At 48.1% G+C, this 20,680-nt stretch overlaps 1 protein-coding gene across 1 annotated transcript in view; it reads left to right on the plus strand.

The window, feature by feature from the left end:
• LPCAT1 (lysophosphatidylcholine acyltransferase 1) overlaps nucleotides 1–20,680 on the plus strand; it is a 275,186-nt gene that overhangs the window by 227,327 nt on the left and 27,179 nt on the right. The gene's annotated exons all lie outside the window — the stretch shown is intronic.

Below are 20,680 nucleotides of genomic sequence, written 5' to 3' on the forward strand. Positions count from 1 at the left end.
TGTCTCCCCAAAGGACTTTGTGGGGTCCTGTCCTCAGTCTGAGCATTCCCTGTGTGTGTGCGGTGTGTCGGTACGGCTGTGTCGACATGTTTGATGAGGAGGGTTACGTGGAGGCGGAGCAAGGGCAGATAAGTGTGGTGTCGCCCCCGTCGGGGCCGACACCTGATTGGATGGATATGTGGAAGGTCTTAAACGACAATGTAAACTCCTTACATAAAAGGTTTGATGACGCTGCAGCCTTGGGACAGCCGGGGTCTCAGCCCGCGCCTGCCCAGGCGCCTCAGAAACCGTCAGGGGCTCATAAACGCCCTCTATCTCAGATGGTTGACACAGATGTCGACACGGAGTCCGACTCAAGTGTCAACGATGATGAGGCACATTTACAGTCTAAAATGACCAATTCCATCCGATACATGATTATTGCAATGAAAGATGTATTACACATTTCTGAGATTAACCCTGTTAATACCAAGAGGGTTTATATGTTTGGGGAGAAAAAGCAGCCAGTGACTTTTCCCCCATCTGATGAATTAAATGAATTATGTGAAGAAGCGTGGAGTTCCCCTGATAAGAAACTAGTGATTTCTAAGAGGTTACTGATGGCGTACCCTTTCCCGCCAACGGACAGGTTACGTTGGGAAACATCCCCTAGGGTGGACAAGGCGCTGACACGCTTATCTAAAAAGGTGGCCCTGCCGTCTCAGGATACGGCCGCCCTAAAGGAGCCTGCGGATAGAAAGCAGGAAGCTATCCTGAAGTCAGTGTATACACACTCTGGTACTCTACTGAGACCTGCTATTGCTTCAGCCTGGATGTGTAGTGCTGTAGCAGCATGGACAGATACTCTGTCAGACGACATAGATTCCCTCGACAGGGATACTGTTTTGCTAACCCTGGGCCATATCAAATACGTCGTCTTATATATGCGGGATGCTCAGAGGGACATTTGCCTGCTGGGCTCTAGAATTAATGCTATGTCCATTTCTGCCAGGAGGGTCTTATGGACTCGGCAATGGACAGGAGATGCTGATTCTAAAAAAACACATGGAGGTTTTGCCTTATAAGGGTGAGGAATTGTTTGGGGACGGTCTATCGGACCTCGTGTCCACAGCGACAGCTGGAAAGTCGACTTTCTTGCCCCAGGTTTCCTCACAGCCTAAGAAAGCACCGTATTATCAAATGCAGTCCTTTCGTTCTCAGAAAGGCAAGAGGGTCAGGGGCGCATCCTTTCTTGCAAGAGGCAGGAGTAGAGGTAAGAAGCTGCACCATGCAGCCAGTTCCCAGGAACAAAAGTCCTCCCCTGCTTCCACTAAGTCCACCGCATGACGTTGGGGCTCCACAGGCGGAGCCAGGTGCGGTGGGGGCGCGTCTCCGAAACTTCAGCAACCAGTGGGTTCGCTCACAGGTGGATCTCTGGGCTGTACAAATTGTATCTCAGGGGTACAAGCTGGAATTCGAAGCGACTCCCCCCCGCTGTTACCTCAAATCAGCCTTGCCAGCTTCCCCCATGGAAAGGGAGGTAGTACTGGCGGCAATTCACAAGCTGTACCTCCAGCAAGTGATTATCAGGGTCCCCCTCCTTCAACAGGGAATGGGTTACTATTCCACAATGTTTGTGGTACCGAAACCGGACGGTTCGGTGAGACCCATTCTGAATTTAAAATCCTTGAACACTTATATAAAGAAATTCAAGTTCAAAATGGAATCGCTCAGAGCGGTTATTGCAAGCCTGGAAGAGGGGGATTTTATGGTGTCGCTGGACATCAAGGATGTTTACTTGCATGTCCCCATTTACCCACTTCACCAGGAGTACCTCAGGTTTGTGGTACAGGACTGTCATTACCAGTTCCAGACGTTGCCGTTTGGCCTGTCCACGGCACCGAGGATATTTACCAAGGTAATGGCCGAAATGATGATACTCCTTCGGAAGAAGGGAGTTATAGTTATCCCGTACTTGGACGATCTCCTCATAAAGGCGAGGTCCAGAGAGCAGTTGTTGATCAGCGTAGCACTCTCTCAGGAAGTGTTGCAACAGCACGGCTGGATTCTGAATGTTCCAAAGTCGCAGCTGATTCCTACGACGCGTCTGCTTTTCCTGGGCATGATTCTGAACACAGAACAGTAGAAGGTGTTTCTCCCGGTGGAGAAGGCCCAGGAATTAGCATCTCTGGTCAGGGACCTCCTGAAACCAAAACAGGTATCGGTGCATCACTGCACGCGAGTCCTGGGAAAGATGGTGGCTTCATACGAAGCCATTCCCTTCGGCAGGTTCCATGCAAGGATCTTTCAGTGGGATCTGTTGGACAAGTGGTCCGGATCGCATCTTCAGATGCATCGGCTGATCACCCTGTCCCCAAGGGCCAGGGTGTCTCTTCTGTGGTGGCTGCAGAGTGCTCACCTTCTCGAGGGCCGCAGGTTCGGCATACAGGACGGGGTCCTGGTGACCACGGATGCAAGCCTCCGAGGATGGGGGGCAGTCACTCAGGGAAGAAACTTCCAAGGGTTGTGGTCAAGTCTGGAGACTTCTCTACACATAAATATACTGGAACTAAGGGCCATTTACAACGCCCTGAGTCAAGCAGAGCCCCTGCTTCGAAACCGGCCAGTGCTGATTCAGTCAGACAACATCACGGCGGTCGCCCATGTAAACCGCCAGGGCGGCACATCAGCAGGATGGCAATGGCGGAAGCCACAAAGATTCTTCGGTGGGCGGAGAATCACGTGCAAGCACTGTCAGCAGTGTTCATTCCGGGAGTGGACAACTGGGAAGCAGACTTCCTCAGCAGACACGACCTCCACCCGGGAGAGTGGGGACTTCATCAAGAAGTCTTCACACAGATTGCAAAGCGATGGGAACTGCCACAGGTGGACATGATGGCGTCCCGCCTCAACAAAAAGCTACAGAGATATTGCACCAGGTCAAGGGACCCTCAGGCGATAGCTGTGGACGCCCTAGTGACACCGTGGGTGTACCAGTCGGTATATGTGTTTCCTTCTCTTCCTCTCATACCCAAGGTACTGAGAATAGTAAGAAAGAGAGGAATAAGAACAATACTCATTGTTTCCGGATTGGCCAAGAAGGACTTGGTACCCGGAACTGCAAGAAATGCGCACAGAGGACCCATGGCCTCTGCCTCTCAGACAGGACCTGCTGCTACAAGGGCCCTGTCTGTTCCAAGACTTACCGCGGCTGCGTTTGACGGCATGGAGGTTGAACGCCGGATCCTAGCGGAAAAAGGCATTCCGGATTAAGTTATTCCTACGCTGATAAAGGCTAGGAAGGACGTGACCGCAAAGCATTATCACCGTATATGGCGAAAATATGTTGCTTGGTGTGATGCCAGGACGGCCCCTACAGAGGAATTCCAGCTGGGTCGATTCCTGCACTTCCTACAGTCAGGGGTGACTATGGGCCTAAAATTGGGGTCCATAAAGGTCCAGATTTCGGCGTTATCCATTTTCTTTCAAAAAGAATTGGCTTCACTGCCTGAGGTTCAGACGTTTGTTAAGGGAGTGCTGCATATTCAGCCCCCTTTTGTGCCACCAGTGGCACCCTGGGATCTTAACGTTGTGTTGGATTTCCTGAAATCCCACTGGTTTGAGCCACTTAAGACCGTGGAACTAAAGTATCTCATGTGGAAAGTGGTCATGCTGTTGGCCTTAGCATCGGCTAGGCGTGTGTCGGAATTGGCGGCTTTGTCATGTAAAAGCCCATATCTGATCTTCTATATGGACAGGGCAGAAATGAGGACTCGTCCCCAATTTCTCCCAAAGGTGGTATCATCGTTTCATTTGAACCAACCTATTGTGGTGCCTGCGGCTACTCGGGACTTGGAAGACTCCAAGTTGCTGGACGTAGTCAGGGCTTTGAAAATATATGTTTCCAGAACGGCTGGAGTCAGGAAGACTGACTCGCTGTTTATCCTGCATGCACCCAACAAGCTGGGTGCTCCTGCTTCAAAGCAAACTATTGCTCGCTGGATCTGTAGCACGATTCAGCTGGCTCATTCTGCGGCTGGATTGCCGCATCCAAAATCAGTGAAAGCCCATTCCACAAGGAAGGTGGGCTCTTCTTGGGCGGCTGCCCGAGGGGTCTCGGCTTTACAGCTTTGCCGAGCGGCTACTTGGTCGGGTTCAAACACTTTTGCAAAGTTCTACAAGTTTGATACCCTGGCTGAGGAGGACCTTGTGTTTGCTCATTCGGTGCTGCAGAGTCATCCGCACTCTCCCGCCCGTTTGGGAGCTTTGGTATAATCCCCATGATCCTTACGGAGTTCCCAGCATCCACTAGGACGTAAGAGAAAATAAGAATTTACTCACCGGTAATTCTATTTCTCGTAGTCCGTAGTGGATGCTGGGCGCCCGTCCCAAGTGCGGACTTTCTGCAATACGTGTATATAGTTATTGCTTAAATAAGGGTTATTGTTATGAGCCATCCGTTGAGTGAGGCTCAGTTGTTGTTCATACTGTTAACTGGGTAAGGTTATCACAAGTTGTACGGTGTGATTGGTGTGGCTGGTATGAGTCTTACCCTGGATTCCAAAAATCCTTTCCTTGATATGTCAGCTCTTCCGGGCACAGTTTCCCTAACTGAGGTCTGGAGGAGGGGCATAGAGGGAGGAGCCAGTGCACACCAGATAGTACCTAATCTTTTCTTTAGAGTGCCCAGTCTCCTGCGGAGCCCGTCTATTCCCCATGGTCCTTACGGAGTTCCCAGCATCCACTACGGACTACGAGAAATAGAATTACCGGTGAGTAAATTTTTTTTTTTTTTTCCCCCTCTCCTATATTCAGTTAGACTGCGCAATGCACATACCGTGATTGACGGTTTTGAATGCTCATACTCGTTAGTGTAATTAAACGCGGTAGGCGGCCTGGTCCGGTATTATGGATTATATATATTTTTTTCCTCTCTCTCTGCTAGCCACACTTGAGAACATACACACTGCATTTGGCAGCTAGAGAATTCATATTTGGCGGCATATGTAACCGCGTATAGCGGCTTTGATTTGCAACCACTCTCCCCCTTCTATCTCTATTTTTACAGGTGCTCTTCCGGAGTCTCGGCGGCGCATTTGAGCCCTGCACTGCCATTGGCAACAGGGATCATCTAACACCGAATATGGAGGAACGGAGGGACACTGTGGCTGTATTTCTATCAGCATAACAAACGCTCCCACTCTCGCCCGTCTTCCGCTCTATCGATAAGGAGGGGCAGCAGATGGGGGTGACTGTACTTTGTGTGAGGTCATAAAGAATAGTACAGCATAAACTGTGATGTGCTCCTCTGATTAGACTACAAACACATATATATCACGATTGATGGGTAGAGGATTTATAACTGGCGGCATATGTAACCACGTATAGTAGCTTTGCTTTTGCAGTTGCTCTCTTCACGTCTATTTCTTTCTTTCACAGGTGTTCTCCCGGTCTCCGCGGCGCATTTGAGCCCTGCACTGCCTTTAGGCAACAGGGCTCATCTAACACCGAATACGGAGATACGGAGGGACACTGTGGCTGCATTTCTGTCATCATAACAACGCTCCCACTCTCACCCGTCTTCCGCTCCACTGATGAGGAGGGGCAGCAGATGGGGGTGTTTGTACTTTATGCTGTACCATTCTTTATGACCCCATGCAATTTTTTATTTGTTCCTCAGATGAAGCTAGAGACATGCTTCTCCGTGCTATGTGAGCTGATACCTATAATTGCTTGATATGAGATACACAATTGCTTTTTTTGTTTTCTCTGTGGATAATAATTATAATTGATGGTATGATGACATCCAGTGCATCTTATATATAATATGCATAATTCATTATGTCTGCAAATATCTTTAAGATGACAAATTTTGAGGCCTGGTGAGATGTAAGTGAAACCCACAGAAAAACAAAACATAGGGAGGAACCATATTTCTATTTCTTCTCAAGGAAATATTGTTTTGTATTATGATGGCAGAAATATAGCCGCATTGCAACAGTGTTGCAGAATTGAGTTAGTGGTTGCAAACCTATTCAAAGTGTCAACACAGCAGTGATAGAGGGTTACTGACTATTTGCAAGTCTAAGTAAATAGGAGAGGGATATGTTTTCATCAGTTTCTGAGGATACAAAACTTTGCACTTTTGGGACACAAATTTAGGTACATTTATTATAGTACTGGATTGAATTAATTTGAAATGACTGTGGCCTGGTTGTTGAAAATCTACATTACTATTTGTGCGAACCACAGTATATACTATATGGGTAGTCACAGGTACATTTTTTTAAGTGGAGAATTTAAAATGTGCATGTATGAATATATGGACATTTGATGGAGGGGCTCTACCAGGAATTACGTCTTCTATAGATTCTGGAATTATAAGCCACCACCTGCCCATAGAACTATGTGAGCACGTGACAAACGAGCACTGCTAGGACCGAGGAACGCATTTGTTTCTATTTTAAAAATAAAATTCAAATCTAAAGGGGATGATAGTGTATTTTCATTAACTTAAGGCAATAGTTGCCTCTCTACATATTTTCATTACTGTCTCCTTTTTTCCCCCTTGATATTATTTGTCATTATATAGGAAATAAATAAAGGTTAAGTTTTAATAATCTATACTATATTTCATAATACAAAGTATACATACTAGAAAAGAGTGCTCCTAAAAGGAGTTTTTTTTGGGGTAAGTCCACAAAAATCCTATATATGTGAAGTTTTTTTCATAAGTACTGGAGCACCTCTAGCCTTACTGATGGTTGTATAAGATTAACTATTGAATGGCTGGTTTCCTTCTAAATGATTTACATTGAATACTAAAATCTGGTACGGGATACAATCATAGTCTTTAGAAAGATACAGGATATTGTGTCCCAGGGGTACAGACTGGAGTTTCAAGAACCTCCGCCTCACCGATTCTTCAAATCAGGCTTGCCAGCTTTACTGACAGACAGGGCTATCCTACAGGAAGCCATCCAAAAATTGGAAAAGTCAGAGGTTATTGTCCCAGTTCCACCTCACATGCAAAACAAGGGTTACTATTCAGACATTTTCATGGTATTGAAACCGGACAGATTTTTAACTTGAAATTGTTAAACCCTTACCTGAGGGAGTTCAAATTCAAAATGGAATCTCTGAGAACAGTGGTCTCCGGTCAGGAGGAGGGAGAGTTTCTGGTATCCTTAGATATCAAGGATGCGTAACTCCACATTCCGATTTTGCCGCCGCATCAGGCTTATCTCAGCTTCGCACTGTTAAACAGTCACTATCCGTTCCAGGCACTGCCATTTGGTCTCTCCACGGCACCGAGGGTGTTCACCAAGGTGATGGCAGAGATGATGGTTCTACGCAGGCAGAGAGTGAACATAATTTCATATCTGGACGATCTACTGATAAAGGCATCGTCCAGGGAGAAGTTGTTGCAGTCCATTGCTCTCACGACTCATCTGCTCAGAGAATATGGTTGGATCCTGAACCTTCCAAAGTCACATTTGGAGCCGACAAGGAGATTGTCTTTCCTGGGGATGATCCTCGACACGGAAGTGCAGAGGGTGTTTCTACCATTGGAGAAAGCGTTAGTGATGCAATCAATGGTCCGGGATGTCTTGAAACCTGCCCGGGTATCGGTTCACCAGTGCATTCGCCTTCTGGAGAATATGATTGCCTCCTACGAGGCCCTACAGTACGGAAGATTTCATGCACGGTCCTTCCAACTGGATCTCCTAGACAAGTGGTCGGGATCTCACCTACACATGCACCAGAGAATACGTCTGTCACCGAAAGCAAGGATTTCACTCCTCTGGTGGCTGCAAATGCATCACCTCTTGGAGGGCCGCAAGTTCGGGGTTCGGAACTGGATCCTTCTAACCACGGATGCAAGCCTCAGAGGTTGGGGTGCAGTCACTGAGGTAGAAACCTTCCAAGGAAGGTGGTCAAGTCTGGAATCCATTCTTCCAATAAACATTCTGGACCTACGAGCCGTATACAACGGTCTTCCCCAAGCGGCGCACCTTCTGCAAAATCAGGCCATTCAAGTACAGTTGGACAATGTAACGACAGTGGCCTACATAAACCGACAGGGAGGGACAAAGAGCAGATTGTCAGAGGTAACAATAATCCGTCTCTGGGCGGAAATGCTCGCAGTGACGTTGTCAGCGATATTCCTTCCAGGGGTGGACAACTGGGAAGCAGACTTCCTCAGCAGGCACAATCTCCATCCAGGAGAATGGGGCCTCCATCCAGACGTGACCAGTCGTTGGGGCGTGCCTCAAATAGACATGATGGCCTCACATCTCAACAAGAAACTTTGGAGGTATTGTTCCAGGTCGAGAGACCCACAAAGCAGTGGCAGTGGATGCCCTGGTACCTCCGTGGGTGTTCAAGTCAGTGTTTATGTTCCCTCCACTTCCACTCATTCAAAGAATTCTAAAACTCATAAAGAGAACAAGGGTTCAGGCAATTCTCATTGCTCTAGACTGGCCAAGGCGAGCTTGGTACGCGGATCTTCTGGACTTACCGATGGAGGCTCCAAGGCCTCTTCGTGAGGATCTTCTGCAACAGGGGCCGTTTCACTTATCATGACTTACCGCGGCTACGTTTGACGGCATGGAGGTTGAACGCCAGATCTTAGCCCGGAAGGGTATTCCAAGCAAGGTTATTCCTACCCTGATACAGGCTAGGAAAGGAGTAACGTCTAAACATTACCATCGCATTTGGAAAAATGTGTGTCTTGGTGTGAATCCAAAAAGTTCCTACGATGGAGTTTCAACTTGGACGGTTTCTCCTCTTCCTGCAAGTAGGTGTGGATATGGGCCTGCGTTTGGGATCCATAAAAGTCCAGATTTTGGCTTTATCCATCTTCTTCCAGAAACAATTGGCTGCCCTCCCTGAAATTCAGACTTTCTTGAAAGGGGTTCTGCACATCCAGCCTCCTTTATGGCGCCGACGGCACCCTGGGATCTTAACGTGGTGTTGCATTTCCTGCAATCGGATTGGTTTGAACCTTTACAGGAGGCTGTTTACAGGAGGCTGTGGTCAAGTTTCTCACGTGGAAGGCTGTCACTTTGTTGACCTTTAGCTTCTGCGCGACGTGTCTGAATTGGGGGCTGTGTCCTGTAAAAGACCCTACTTAATCTTCCATGAAGATAGAGCTGAGCTCAGTACGCGTCAGCAGTTCCTTCCAAAGGTTGTGTCGGCTTTTCATATCAACCAACCTATTGTGGTGCCAGTAGCTACTGACTCCTCCATTACATCAAAGTCCTTGGATGTTGTGAGGGCTTTGAAGATCTATGTGAAGAGGACTATTCGTCACAGAAAATCGGACTCTCTGTTTGTCCTGTATAATCCCAAGAAAATTGGGTGTCCTGCTTCTAAGCACACGATTTCTCGCTGGATCAGGTTCACTATTCAGCATGCATATTCTACGGCAGGATTGCTGTGTCCAAAATCTGTTAAGGCCCACTCTACTCTGAAGGTTGGTACTTCCTGGGCGGCTGCCCGGGGGTTCTCGGCTTTACAACTTTGCCGAGTGGCTACTTGGTCAGGGTCGAACACGTTCGCTAAGTTTTACAAGTTCGATACTTTGGCCTCTGAGCACCTAAAGTTTGGTCAATCAGTTCTGCAGGAGCCTCTGCGCTCTCCCTCCCGTTCTGGAAGCTTTGGTAAATCCCCATGGTACTAATGTGGACCCCAGCATCCTCTAGGACGTAAGAGAAAATAGGATTTTTATTTAGCTACCGGTAAATCCTTTTCTCATAGTCCGTAGAGGATGCTGGGCGCCTGCCCAGCGCTTCATTATCCTGCAGTGGTTACTTAGTTCAGTACTACTTGGTTCTTGGTTAAGTACTGTTTTGTTCCTTGGTTAAGTAATAGTGTTCAGCCATTGCTGAGTTGTCAAGCTGGTAAGCTTGGTTTGCCTTGTATGTGTGAGCCGGTGTGAATCTCGCCACTATTTGTGTAAAATCCTTCTCTCGAAGTTGTCCGTCTCCTCGGGCACAGTTTCTAGCCTGAGTCTGGTAGGAGGGGCATAGAGGGAGGAGCCAGCCCAAACTATTAAACTCTTAAAGTGTCAATGGCTCCTAGTGGACCCTTCTATACCCCATGGTACTCATGTGGACCCCAGCATCCTCTACGGACTACGAGAAAAGGATTTACTGGTAGGTACCGTATATACTCGAGTATAAGCCGACTTTTTCAGCACATTTTTCTATGCTGAAAAAGCCCCCCTCGGCTTATACTCGAGTCAATGGCTGCAGCAGACACCGTGGGCTGTGTGGGCGTCCGCTGCAGCCGGCTCCAGGACAGACACTAGAGGTCATTATTGACCTCTAGTGTCTGTGCGCGTTGCTATGGGAGAGACGTCATGACGTCTGTCCCATAGAGATGATCGGGTGCCGGGGAGCGGGCGGCCGGACGGAGCGGCGGCTAGACGGAGCGGGCGGACAGACGGAGCGGAGCAGCGCAGCAGCAGAAGAAGCGGTCGGGAAGCAGGAGCGGGGCAGTGGTAAGTATTGTTTTTGTGTGTGTTTGTGTGTTTGTAAGCGGTGACGGAGGCACAGCAACAGGGGGCAAAGAAAGAAGGGGGCACAACTACTGGGGGCAATGAAAGGGAGCACAACTCATGGGGGCAAAGAAAGAGGGGTCATAACTACTGGGGGCAAAGAAAGAGAGGGCATAACTACTGGGGGCAATGAAAGAGGGGGCACAACTACTGGGGGCAAAGAAGGGGCATAACTACTGGGGGCAAAGCAACGGGGGCATGTTTTGATCTGGCACTGTGGGGGGATATCTGTCACTGGGGGCATATGTGGCACTGGGGTCACAACCCTAGCAGCAAATATTACCCCCTGGCAACAAGCATAACACCTACCGCATGAAACCCCTGGCAACGAGCATGACACCCTGAGCATGAAAACCCCTGGCACCGTACATTTCCCACCCTAGGCTTATACTCGAGTCAGTAATTTTTCCCAGTTTTTTGTGGTAAAATTAGGTATCTCGGCTTATATTCGGGTCGACTTATACTCGAGTATATACGGTAATTAAAATCCTATTTTATGGCGGTAGCTTTTTTAATTTACCTTAAAAATAAAAATATATATATGATCTAATCAGTCCATCTCCTTCCTCATTGATGTCATTAGTTCCCAACAAATTGATACATTATATTCCCATGAATATTGCTTTAGACCACAAAATGTATTGTCATTATTGTTGTTGTTATTATGCTTTATTTATATGACGCCACAAGGGTTTCGAGCACCTAACAAAAGTAAGTAAGCAAATAGGCAAAACAAGAAAGCAATGATTTACTGTAAAAGACAATGGGGTATATGCAATTGCCGGCGAATCGTGGCAATTTTTCGCCCGTTTTTTAATTCGACACAATTCGACCGTCGAATTCCGGCAGGTGGGTGCCGGAATTCTACATATTCAATAAAAAACGGATTCGACAGTCCCGCTGTCGAAAAACGGACGATTTGACGGATTTTGATTAGATTTTAAAAAATGTTGGAAAAAAACCGGGAAAAAACCCGAAAAAAAATTGCGTGGGGTGCCCCCTCCTAAGCATAACCAGCCCTCGGGCTCTTTGAGCCGGTCCCGGTTGCCAAAATACGGGGGGAAAAATGACAGGGGATCCCCCGTATTTTAACAACCAGCACCGGGCTCTGCGCCTGGTCCTGGTGCAAAAAATACGGGGGACAAAAAGAGTAGGGGTCCCCCGTATTTTTTGCACCAGCACCGGGCTCCACTAGCTGGACAGATAATGCCACAGCCGGGGGTCACTTTTATACAGCGCCCTGCGGCCGTGGCATTAAATATCCAACTAGTCACCCCTGGCCGGGGTACCCTGGAGGAGTGGGGACCCCTTCAATCAAGGGGTCCCCCCCCCAGCCACCCAAGGGCCAGGGGTGAAGCCCGAGGCTGTCCCCCCCCCCCCCCCATCCAAGGGCTGCGGATGGGGGGCTGATAGCCTTTTGAAAAATGAAAGAATATTGTTTTTTCCAGTAGTACTACAAGTCCAAGCAAGCCTCCCCCGCAAGCTGGAACTTGGAGAACCACAAGTACCAGCATGCGGGAGAAAAACGGGCCCGCTGGTACCTGTAGTTCTACTGAAAAAAAAATACCCAAATAAAAACAGGACACAGACACCGTGAAAGTAAAACTTTATTTCATACATGCCGACACATACATACTTACCTATGTTGATCCGCCGACTGCCACGTCTCCAATGTCGCCGACGATCCGGGGTACCTGTGAATAAAACTATACTCACCTGATCCAGTGTCCTGGTCTTTTATTATAATCCACGTACTTGGCAAAAAAAAAAAAAAAACGAACACCCGGACCAGGCGGACTGAAAGGGGTCCCATGTTTACACATGGGACCCCTTTCCCCGAATGCAGAGACCCCCCAGAAAGGTCCCTTCAGCCAATCAGGAAGCGCCACTTCGTGGCACTCACCTGATTGGCTCTGTGCGTCTAAGCTCCGACGCGCATTGCACAGCCCCCTCCATTACTTTCAATGGTGGGAACTTTGCGGTCAGCGGTGAGGTCACCCGCGGTCAGCGGCTGACCGCGGGTAACCCCACCGCTGACCGCAAAGTTCCCATCATTGAAACTAATGGAGGGAGCTGTGCGATGCGCTGTCTGCCAGCTCAGACGCGCATACATCCAATCAGGAGAGTGCCACGAAGTGGCGCTTCCTGATTGGCTGAAGGGACCTTTCTGTGACAGGAGTCACGGGGGGTCTCTGCATTCGGGGAAAGGTGTCCCATGTGTAAACATGGGACCCCTTTCAGTCTGCCTGGTCCGGGTGTTCGGGTTTTTTTTTGACAAGTACGTGGATTATAAAAAAAGATCCGGACTCTGGTTTTTGGTGAGTATAATTTTTTTTGCAGGTACCCCGGATTCTTCACTGACGAGGGGGTCGTGGCCAGTGTCGGAGTGTCAACATAGGTAAGTATGTGTGTGTTGGCAGGTGTGAAATAAAGTTTTACTCTCCTGTCCTGTTTTTATTTGGGTATTTTTTTCCAGTAGAACTACAGGTACCAGCGGGCCCATTTTTCTCCCGCATGCTGGTACTTGTGGTTCTCCAAGTACCAGCTTGCGGGGGAGGCTTGCTGGGACTTGTAGTACTACTGGAAAAAACAATATTCTTTCATTTTTCAAAAGGCTATCAGCCCCCCATCCGCAGCCCTTGGATGGGGGGGACAGCCTCGGGCATCACCCCTGGCCCTTGGGTGGCTGGAGGGGGGGGACCCCTTGATTGAAGGGGTCCCCACTCCTCCAGGGTACCCCGGCCAGGGGTGACTAGTTGCGTATTTAATGCCACGGCCGCAGGGCGCTTTATAAAAGTGACCCCCGGCTGTGGCATTATCTGTCCAGCTAGTGGAGCCCGATGCTGGTGTCAAAAATACGGGGGACCCCTACTCTTTTTGTCCCCCGTATTTTTTGCACCAGCACCAGGCACAGAGCCCGGTGCTGGTTTTAAAAATACGGGGGATCCCCTGTCAGTTTTTCCCCCGGATTTTTAGAACCAGGACCGGCTCGAAGAGCCCGAGGCTGGTTATGCTTTGGAGGGGGGACCCCACGCATTTTTTTTTCCTGATTTTTACCCCATTCCATTTAAAAAATATATATATATATTTTTAAAAATATATAAATAATACTTGTGCCTCCTAAATAGACAAACCATGTACCTAATCCCTTCTAATATAAATAGATATGCTATTACCAATAAAAAACAAACAAAAAAACATGTTTTTAAAATTTTTTATTGCATTCCGCCAGCAAAGTGTGGCGGATTGAAAATGACGAATTTACTGTCTAAAAACACTGTTGTCGAATTTACAATCTTCAATTGAATATACTTTTGTCGAATTGCCGCATTTGTACCATTGCAGAAATGTCGAATTTGACAAATGTCGAATTTCAAAAAGTCGAATTTGGAAAGTCCGTTTTTTGGACGAAAAGTACTGAATTGCATTGTCGAATTATTAGTTTTGGCGAAAATGTCCCGTTTTTCGACATTTTCGGGAATTCGACCGCAATTGCATATACCCCAATGGGTGGTATCCACTTAGTTGCGTTAACGCAATATCAGCTAATGTTATCGCACCTATCTCCCAAAAAATCAGCTATCTTAGCCTGCACGTTCCTGTTTTTCTCTGACGTCCTAGTGGATGCTGGGAACTCCGTAAGGACCATGGGGAATAGCGGCTCCGCAGGAGACTGGGCACAAAAAGAAAGCTTTAGGACTACCTGGTGTGCACTGGCTCCTCCCCCTATGACCCTCCTCCAAGCCTCAGTTAGATTTTTGTGCCCGACCGAGCAGGGTGCAATCTAGGGGGCTCTCCTGAGCATCTTAGAAAAAAGTTAGTTTTAGGTTTTTTATTTTCAGTGAGACCTGCTGGCAACAGGCTCACTGCATCGAGGGACTAAGGGGAGAAGAAGCGAACCTGCCTGCTTGCAGCCAGCTTGGGCTTCTTAGGCTACTGGACACCATTAGCTCCAGAGGGATCGAACACAGGCCCAGCCTCGGAGTCCGGTCCCAGAGCCGCGCCGCCGGCCCCCTTACAGAGCCAGAAGCAAGAAGAGGTCCGGAAAATCGGCGGCAGAAGACATCAGTCTTCATCAAGGTAGCGCACAGCACTGCAGCTGTGCGCCATTGCTCCTCATGCACACCTCACACTGCGGTCACTGATGGGTGCAGGGCACTGGGGGGGGTCGCCCTGAGCAGCAATATTAACACCTTGGCTGGCAAAAATACATCACATATAGCCCCCAGGGCTATATGATTGTACATTAACCCCTGCCAGATTTTACAAAAAAGCGGGAGAAAAGTCCGCCGAAAAGGGGCGGAGCTATCTCTCTCAGCACTCTGGCGCCATTTTCCCTCACAGCTCCGCTGGAAGGACGTCTCCCTGACTCTCCCCTGCAGTCCTGCACTACAGAAAAGGGTAACAAAGAGAGGGGGGGCACTAATTAGGCGCAGTATTACAGATAACAGCAGCTATAAGGGAAATCACTCTATATAGTGATATCCCTGTGTATATATAGCGCTCTGGTGTGTGCTGGCATACTCTCCCTCTGTCTCCCCAAAGGGCTAGTGGGGTCCTGTCCTCTTTCAGAGCATTCCCGGTGTGTGTGCTGTGTGTCGGTACGGCTGTGTCGACATGTATGAAGAGGAAAATGATGTGAAGGCGGAGCAATTGCCTGTAGTGGAGATGTCACCCCCTAGGGGGTCGACACCTGAGTGGATGGGCTTATGGAAGGAATTACGTGAACGTGTCAACTCTTTACATAAGAAGTTTGATGACATGGGACAGCCGGCTTCTCAGCTTGTGCCTGTCCAGGCGTCTCAAGGGCCATCAGGGGCTCTAAAACGCCCGCTACCTCAGATGGCAGATACAGACTTCGACACGGATGCTGACTCCAGTGTCGACGACGAGGAGACAAATGTAACTTCCAGTAGGGCCACACGTTACATGATTGAGGCAATGAAAAATGTTTTACACATTTCTGATAATACCACAGGTACCACTAAAAAGGGTATTATGTTTGGTGAGAAAAAACTACCTGTAGTTTTTCCTGCATCTGAGGAATTAAATGAAGTGTGTGATGAAGCGTGGGTTTCTCCTGATAAAAAACAAATAATTCCTAGGAAGTTATTGGCAATGTACCCTTTCCCGCCAGAGGATAGGGCGCGTTGGGAAACTCCCCCTAGGGTAGATAAAGCGCTCACACGCTTGTCCAAACAGGTGGCACTACCGTCTCCGGATACGGCCCCCCTTAAGGATCCTGCTGACAGAAAGCAGGAGACTATCCTGAAGTGTATATACACACACACTGGTGTTATACTACGACCAGCAATCGCCTCAGCCTGGATGTGCAGTGCTGGGGTGGCTTGGTCAGACTCCCTGACAGACAATATTGATACCCTGGATAGGGACAGTATATTACTGACTGTAGAGCATTTAAAAGATGCATTTTTAAACATGCGTGATGCACAGAGGGATATTTGCCGACTGGCATCAAGAGTAAGTGCTATGTCCATTTCCGCCAGAAGGGGGTTATGGACTCGGCAGTGGTCAGGTGATGCCGATTCTAAAAGTCATATGGAAGTATTGCCTTATAAAGGGGAGGAGTTATTTGGGGTAGGTCTGTCGTACCTGGTTTCCACGGTAACTGCTGGGAAATCCACGTTTTTACCCCAGGTCGCCTCTCAGCAAAAGAAAGTTCCCAGGAACAGAAGTCCTCCCCCGCTTCCGCCAAGTCCTCAGCATGACGCTGGGGCTCTACAGGCGGACTCAGGTACGGTGGGGGCCCGTCTCAAGAATTTCAGCACACAGTGGGCTCGCTCACAAGTAGATCCCTGGATCCTTCAGGTAGTATCTCAGGGGTACAAATTGGAATTCGAGACGTCTCCCCCCTCGCCGTTTCCTAAAGTCTGCCTTACCGACGACTCCTTCCGACAGGGAGGCGGTATTAGAAGCTATCCACAAGCTGTATTCCCAGCAGGTGATAATCAAGGTACCCCTCCTGCAACAAGGAAAGGGGTATTATTCCACAATGTTTGTGGTACCGAAGCCGGACGGCTCGGTGAGACCCATTTTAAATCTAAAGTCATTGAACACTTACATAAAAAAGTTCAAATTCAAGATGGAGTCACTCAGAGCGGTTATCTCGAGCCTGGAGGAAGGGGATTATATGGTGTCTCTGGACATCGAGGATGCTTACCAGCATGTCCCAATTTATCCTTCTCACCAAGGGTACCTCAGGTTTGTGGTACAGAACTGCCACTATCAGTTCCAAACGCTGCCGTTTGGATTGTCCACGGCACCGCGGGTCTTTACCAAGGTAATGGCCGAAATGATGATACTCCTTCGAAGGAAGGGAGTTTTTAATTATCCCGTACTTGGACGATCTCCTGATAAGGGCGAGATCCAGGGAACAGTTGGTAGTCGGGGTAGCACTATCTCAAGAAGTGTTACGACAGCACGGTTGGATTCTCAATATTCCAAAATCGCAGCTGATCCCGACGACACGTCTTCTGTTCCTAGGGATGATTCTGGAACAGTCCAGAAAAAAAGGTATTTCTCCTGGAGGAGAAAGCCAGGGAGTTATCCGATCTAGTCAGAAACCTCCTAAAACCAGGTCAAGTATCGGTGCATCAATGCACAAGGGTCCTGGGAAAAATGGTGGCTTCTTACGAAGCAATTCCATTCGGCAGATTCCACGCAAGAACTTTCCAGTGGGACCTGCTGGACAAATGGTCCGGATCGCATCTTCAGATGCATCAGAGGATAACCCTGTCACCAAGGACAAGGGTGTCTCTCCTGTGGTGGTTGCAGAGTGCCCATCTTTTAGAGGGCCGCAGATTCGGCATTCAGGACTGGGTCCTGGTGACCACGGATGCCAGCCTTCGAGGCTGGGGAGCAGTCACACAGGGAAGAAATTTCCAGGGCGTGTGGTCAAACCTGGAGACCTCACTTCACATAAATATCCTGGAGCTAAGGGCCATTTACAATGCCCTAAGCCAAGCGAGACCTCTGCTTCAGGACCAGCCGGTGTTGATCCAGTCGGACAACATCACGGCGGTCGCCCACGTAAACAGACAGGGCGGCACAAGAAGCAGGAGGGCAATGGCAGAAGCTGCAAGGATTCTCCGATGGGCGGAAAATCATGTGATAGCACTGTCAGCAGTGTTTATTCCGGGAGTGGACAACTGGGAAGCAGACTTCCTCAGCAGCCACGACCTCCACCCGGGAGAGTGGGGACTTCACCCGGAGGTTTTCCACATGATTATAAGCCGTTGGGAAAAACCAAAGGTGGACATGATGGCGTCCCGCCTCAACAAAAAACTAAAAAGTTATTGCGCCAGGTCAAGGGACCCTCAGGCAATAGCTGTGGACGCCCTGGTAACGCCGTGGGTGTACCAGTCGGTTTATGTGTTCCCTCCTCTGCCGCTCATACCCAAGGTACTGAGAATTATAAGACGGAGAGGAGTAAGAACTATACTCGTGGCTCCGGATTGGCCAAGAAGGACTTGGTACCCGGAACTTCAAGAGATGCTCACAGAGGACCCGTGGCCTCTACCTCTAAGAAGGGACCTGCTCCAGCAGGGACCCTGTCTGTTCCAAGACTTACCGTGGCTGCGTTTGACGGCATGGCGGTTGAACGCCGGATCCTGAAGGAAAAAGGCATTCCAGAAGAAGTCATCCCTACTTTGATAAAAGCCAGAAAGGATGTAACCGCAAAGCATTATCACCGCATTTGGCGAAAATATGTTGCGTGGTGCGAGGCCAGGATGGCCCCGACAGAGGAATTTCAACTGGGTCGATTCCTGCATTTCCTACAAACAGGAGTGTCTATGGGCCTCAAATTGGGATCCATTAAGGTTCAGATTTCGGCCCTGTCGATTTTCTTCCAGAAAGAACTGGCTTCAGTTCCTGAAGTTCAGACGTTTGTCAAGGGGGTGCTGCATATACAGCCTCCTTTTGTGCCTCCAGTGGCACCTTGGGATCTCAATGTAGTTTTGGGGTTCCTAAAATCACATTGGTTTGAACCACTTAAATCTGTGGATTTAAAATATCTCACGTGGAAAGTGGTCATGCTGTTGGCCCTGGCTTCGGCCAGGCGCGTGTCGGAATTGGCGGCTTTATCCTGTAAAAGCCCTTATCTGATTTTCCATTCGGACAGGGCGGAATTGAGGACTCGTCCTCAGTTTCTCCCTAAGGTGGTGTCAGCGTTTTCACCTGAACCAGCCTATTGTGGTGCCTGCGGCTACTAGGGACTTGGAGGACTCCAAGTTGCTAGACGTTGTCAGGGCCCTGAAAATATATATTTCCAGGACGGCTGGAGTCAGAAAATCTGACTCGCTGTTTATCCTGTACGCACCCAACAAGCTGGGTGCTCCTGCTTCTAAGCAGACTATTGCTCGCTGGATTTGTAATACAATTCAGCTTGTGCATTCTGTGGCAGGCCTGCCACAGCCAAAATCTGTAAAAGCCCATTCCACAAGGAAGGTGGGCTCATCCTGGGCGGCTGCCCGAGGGGTCTCGGCTTTACAACTTTGCCGAGCTGCTACTTGGTCAGGGTCAAATACCTTTGTAATATTTTACAAATTTGACACTCTGGCTGAGGAGGACCTTGAGTTTTCTCATTCGGTGCTGCAGAGTCATCCGCACTCTCCCGCCCGTTTGGGAGCTTTGGTATAATCCCCATGGTCCTTACGGAGTTCCCAGCATCCACTAGGACGTCAGAGAAAATAAGAATTTACTTACCGATAATTCTATTTCTCGTAGTCCGTAGTGGATGCTGGGCGCCCATCCCAAGTGCGGATTGTCTGCAATACTTGTACATAGTTATTGTTAACTAATCGGGTTCTTGTTGTGAGCCATCTATTCAGAGGCTCCTCTGTTATCATGCTATTAACTGGGTTTTGTATCACAAGTTGTACGGTGTGATTGGTGTGGCTGGTATGAGTCTTACCCGGGATTCAAAAATCCTTCCTTATTGTGTACGCTCGTCCGGGCACAGTATCCTAACTGAGGCTTGGAGGAGGGTCATAGGGGGAGGAGCCAGTGCACACCAGGTAGTCCTAAAGCTTTCTTTTTGTGCCCAGTCTCCTGCGGAGCCGCTATTCCCCATGGTCCTTACGGAGTTCCCAGCATCCACTACGGACTACGAGAAATAGAATTATCGGTAAGTAAATTCTTATTATCGCACCTATCCTATTCCAAAATAGCGATAAAGGGATTCGCGTGATACTGCTAGCCGGTAAAAGCTGAGCTAAGTATAGGAGAAAGTGGGGAAATCTGCCTGTACCTCCCAAAATGACAAACCTCTATAGGAAAACATTATAGAAGTTTATTAGTAGTTATAATAAAACAATTTGGTGTCATTATATTGGGTCAGATGACTGTTATGTGCATTTAAAAAAAAAAAATGATCGATTTTTTTTCCCAGCAAAATAAGTGCTCTCATTAAATTTGGGGCACATAAAAATACGTCTAAGTATATATGTGGGTCATTTTAAGGGACTTTAAAAAACGGACCTATTACTCCCACCTGCAAGTCTAATAACTCTCGTCCCACTCGTAAAGCACCCCAGTATACCTGTCCCACAGCTTGTACCCCAATTTCCAGCTCTTTGTATTTTTTGACCCAAAAAATTACATGTCATTATTGGCCAATTAAAAATAATTAAAAACTTCAAAGTGCCTAATTAGTCATTAGGGGGGTTGTCCCAGGGTTTCTGAACCAAATCCCAACATTTTTACCTTTTAAAATAAGGATTTTGCACTATTTTTCACCTGCTCCGAGTTGGTGAAGAGAAATCAACAATAACTTGTCGGCGCTAATAGTATACCGAATTATCACATTTGCAATAATTTATTGCAAAACCGTGTTATCGCAGCTACTGTACTTGCATACCACCAGTACAAGACAAGTTTATAAACATGTCTGCATCAATGGTCATAAAACTCAAATAAGCAGCAAGGTGGCAGAAACCAAGGGTTAGGTGACGTTGTAGGCAGTATGGAGTAGATGATAGTGTAAGTAAGGGAAGCAAAGCACAAGGAAGAGGACCCTGCTCCTGAGCGCTTACATTCATTAGTCATGTACTTCATGCTACACTAAATTATTTTACCTTGGATATAAAATATACAGTTGTAGCTGATACATGTATT

Source organism: Pseudophryne corroboree, chromosome 5, assembly GCF_028390025.1.
Source record: "Pseudophryne corroboree isolate aPseCor3 chromosome 5, aPseCor3.hap2, whole genome shotgun sequence".
NCBI lineage: Eukaryota > Metazoa > Chordata > Amphibia > Anura > Myobatrachidae > Pseudophryne > Pseudophryne corroboree.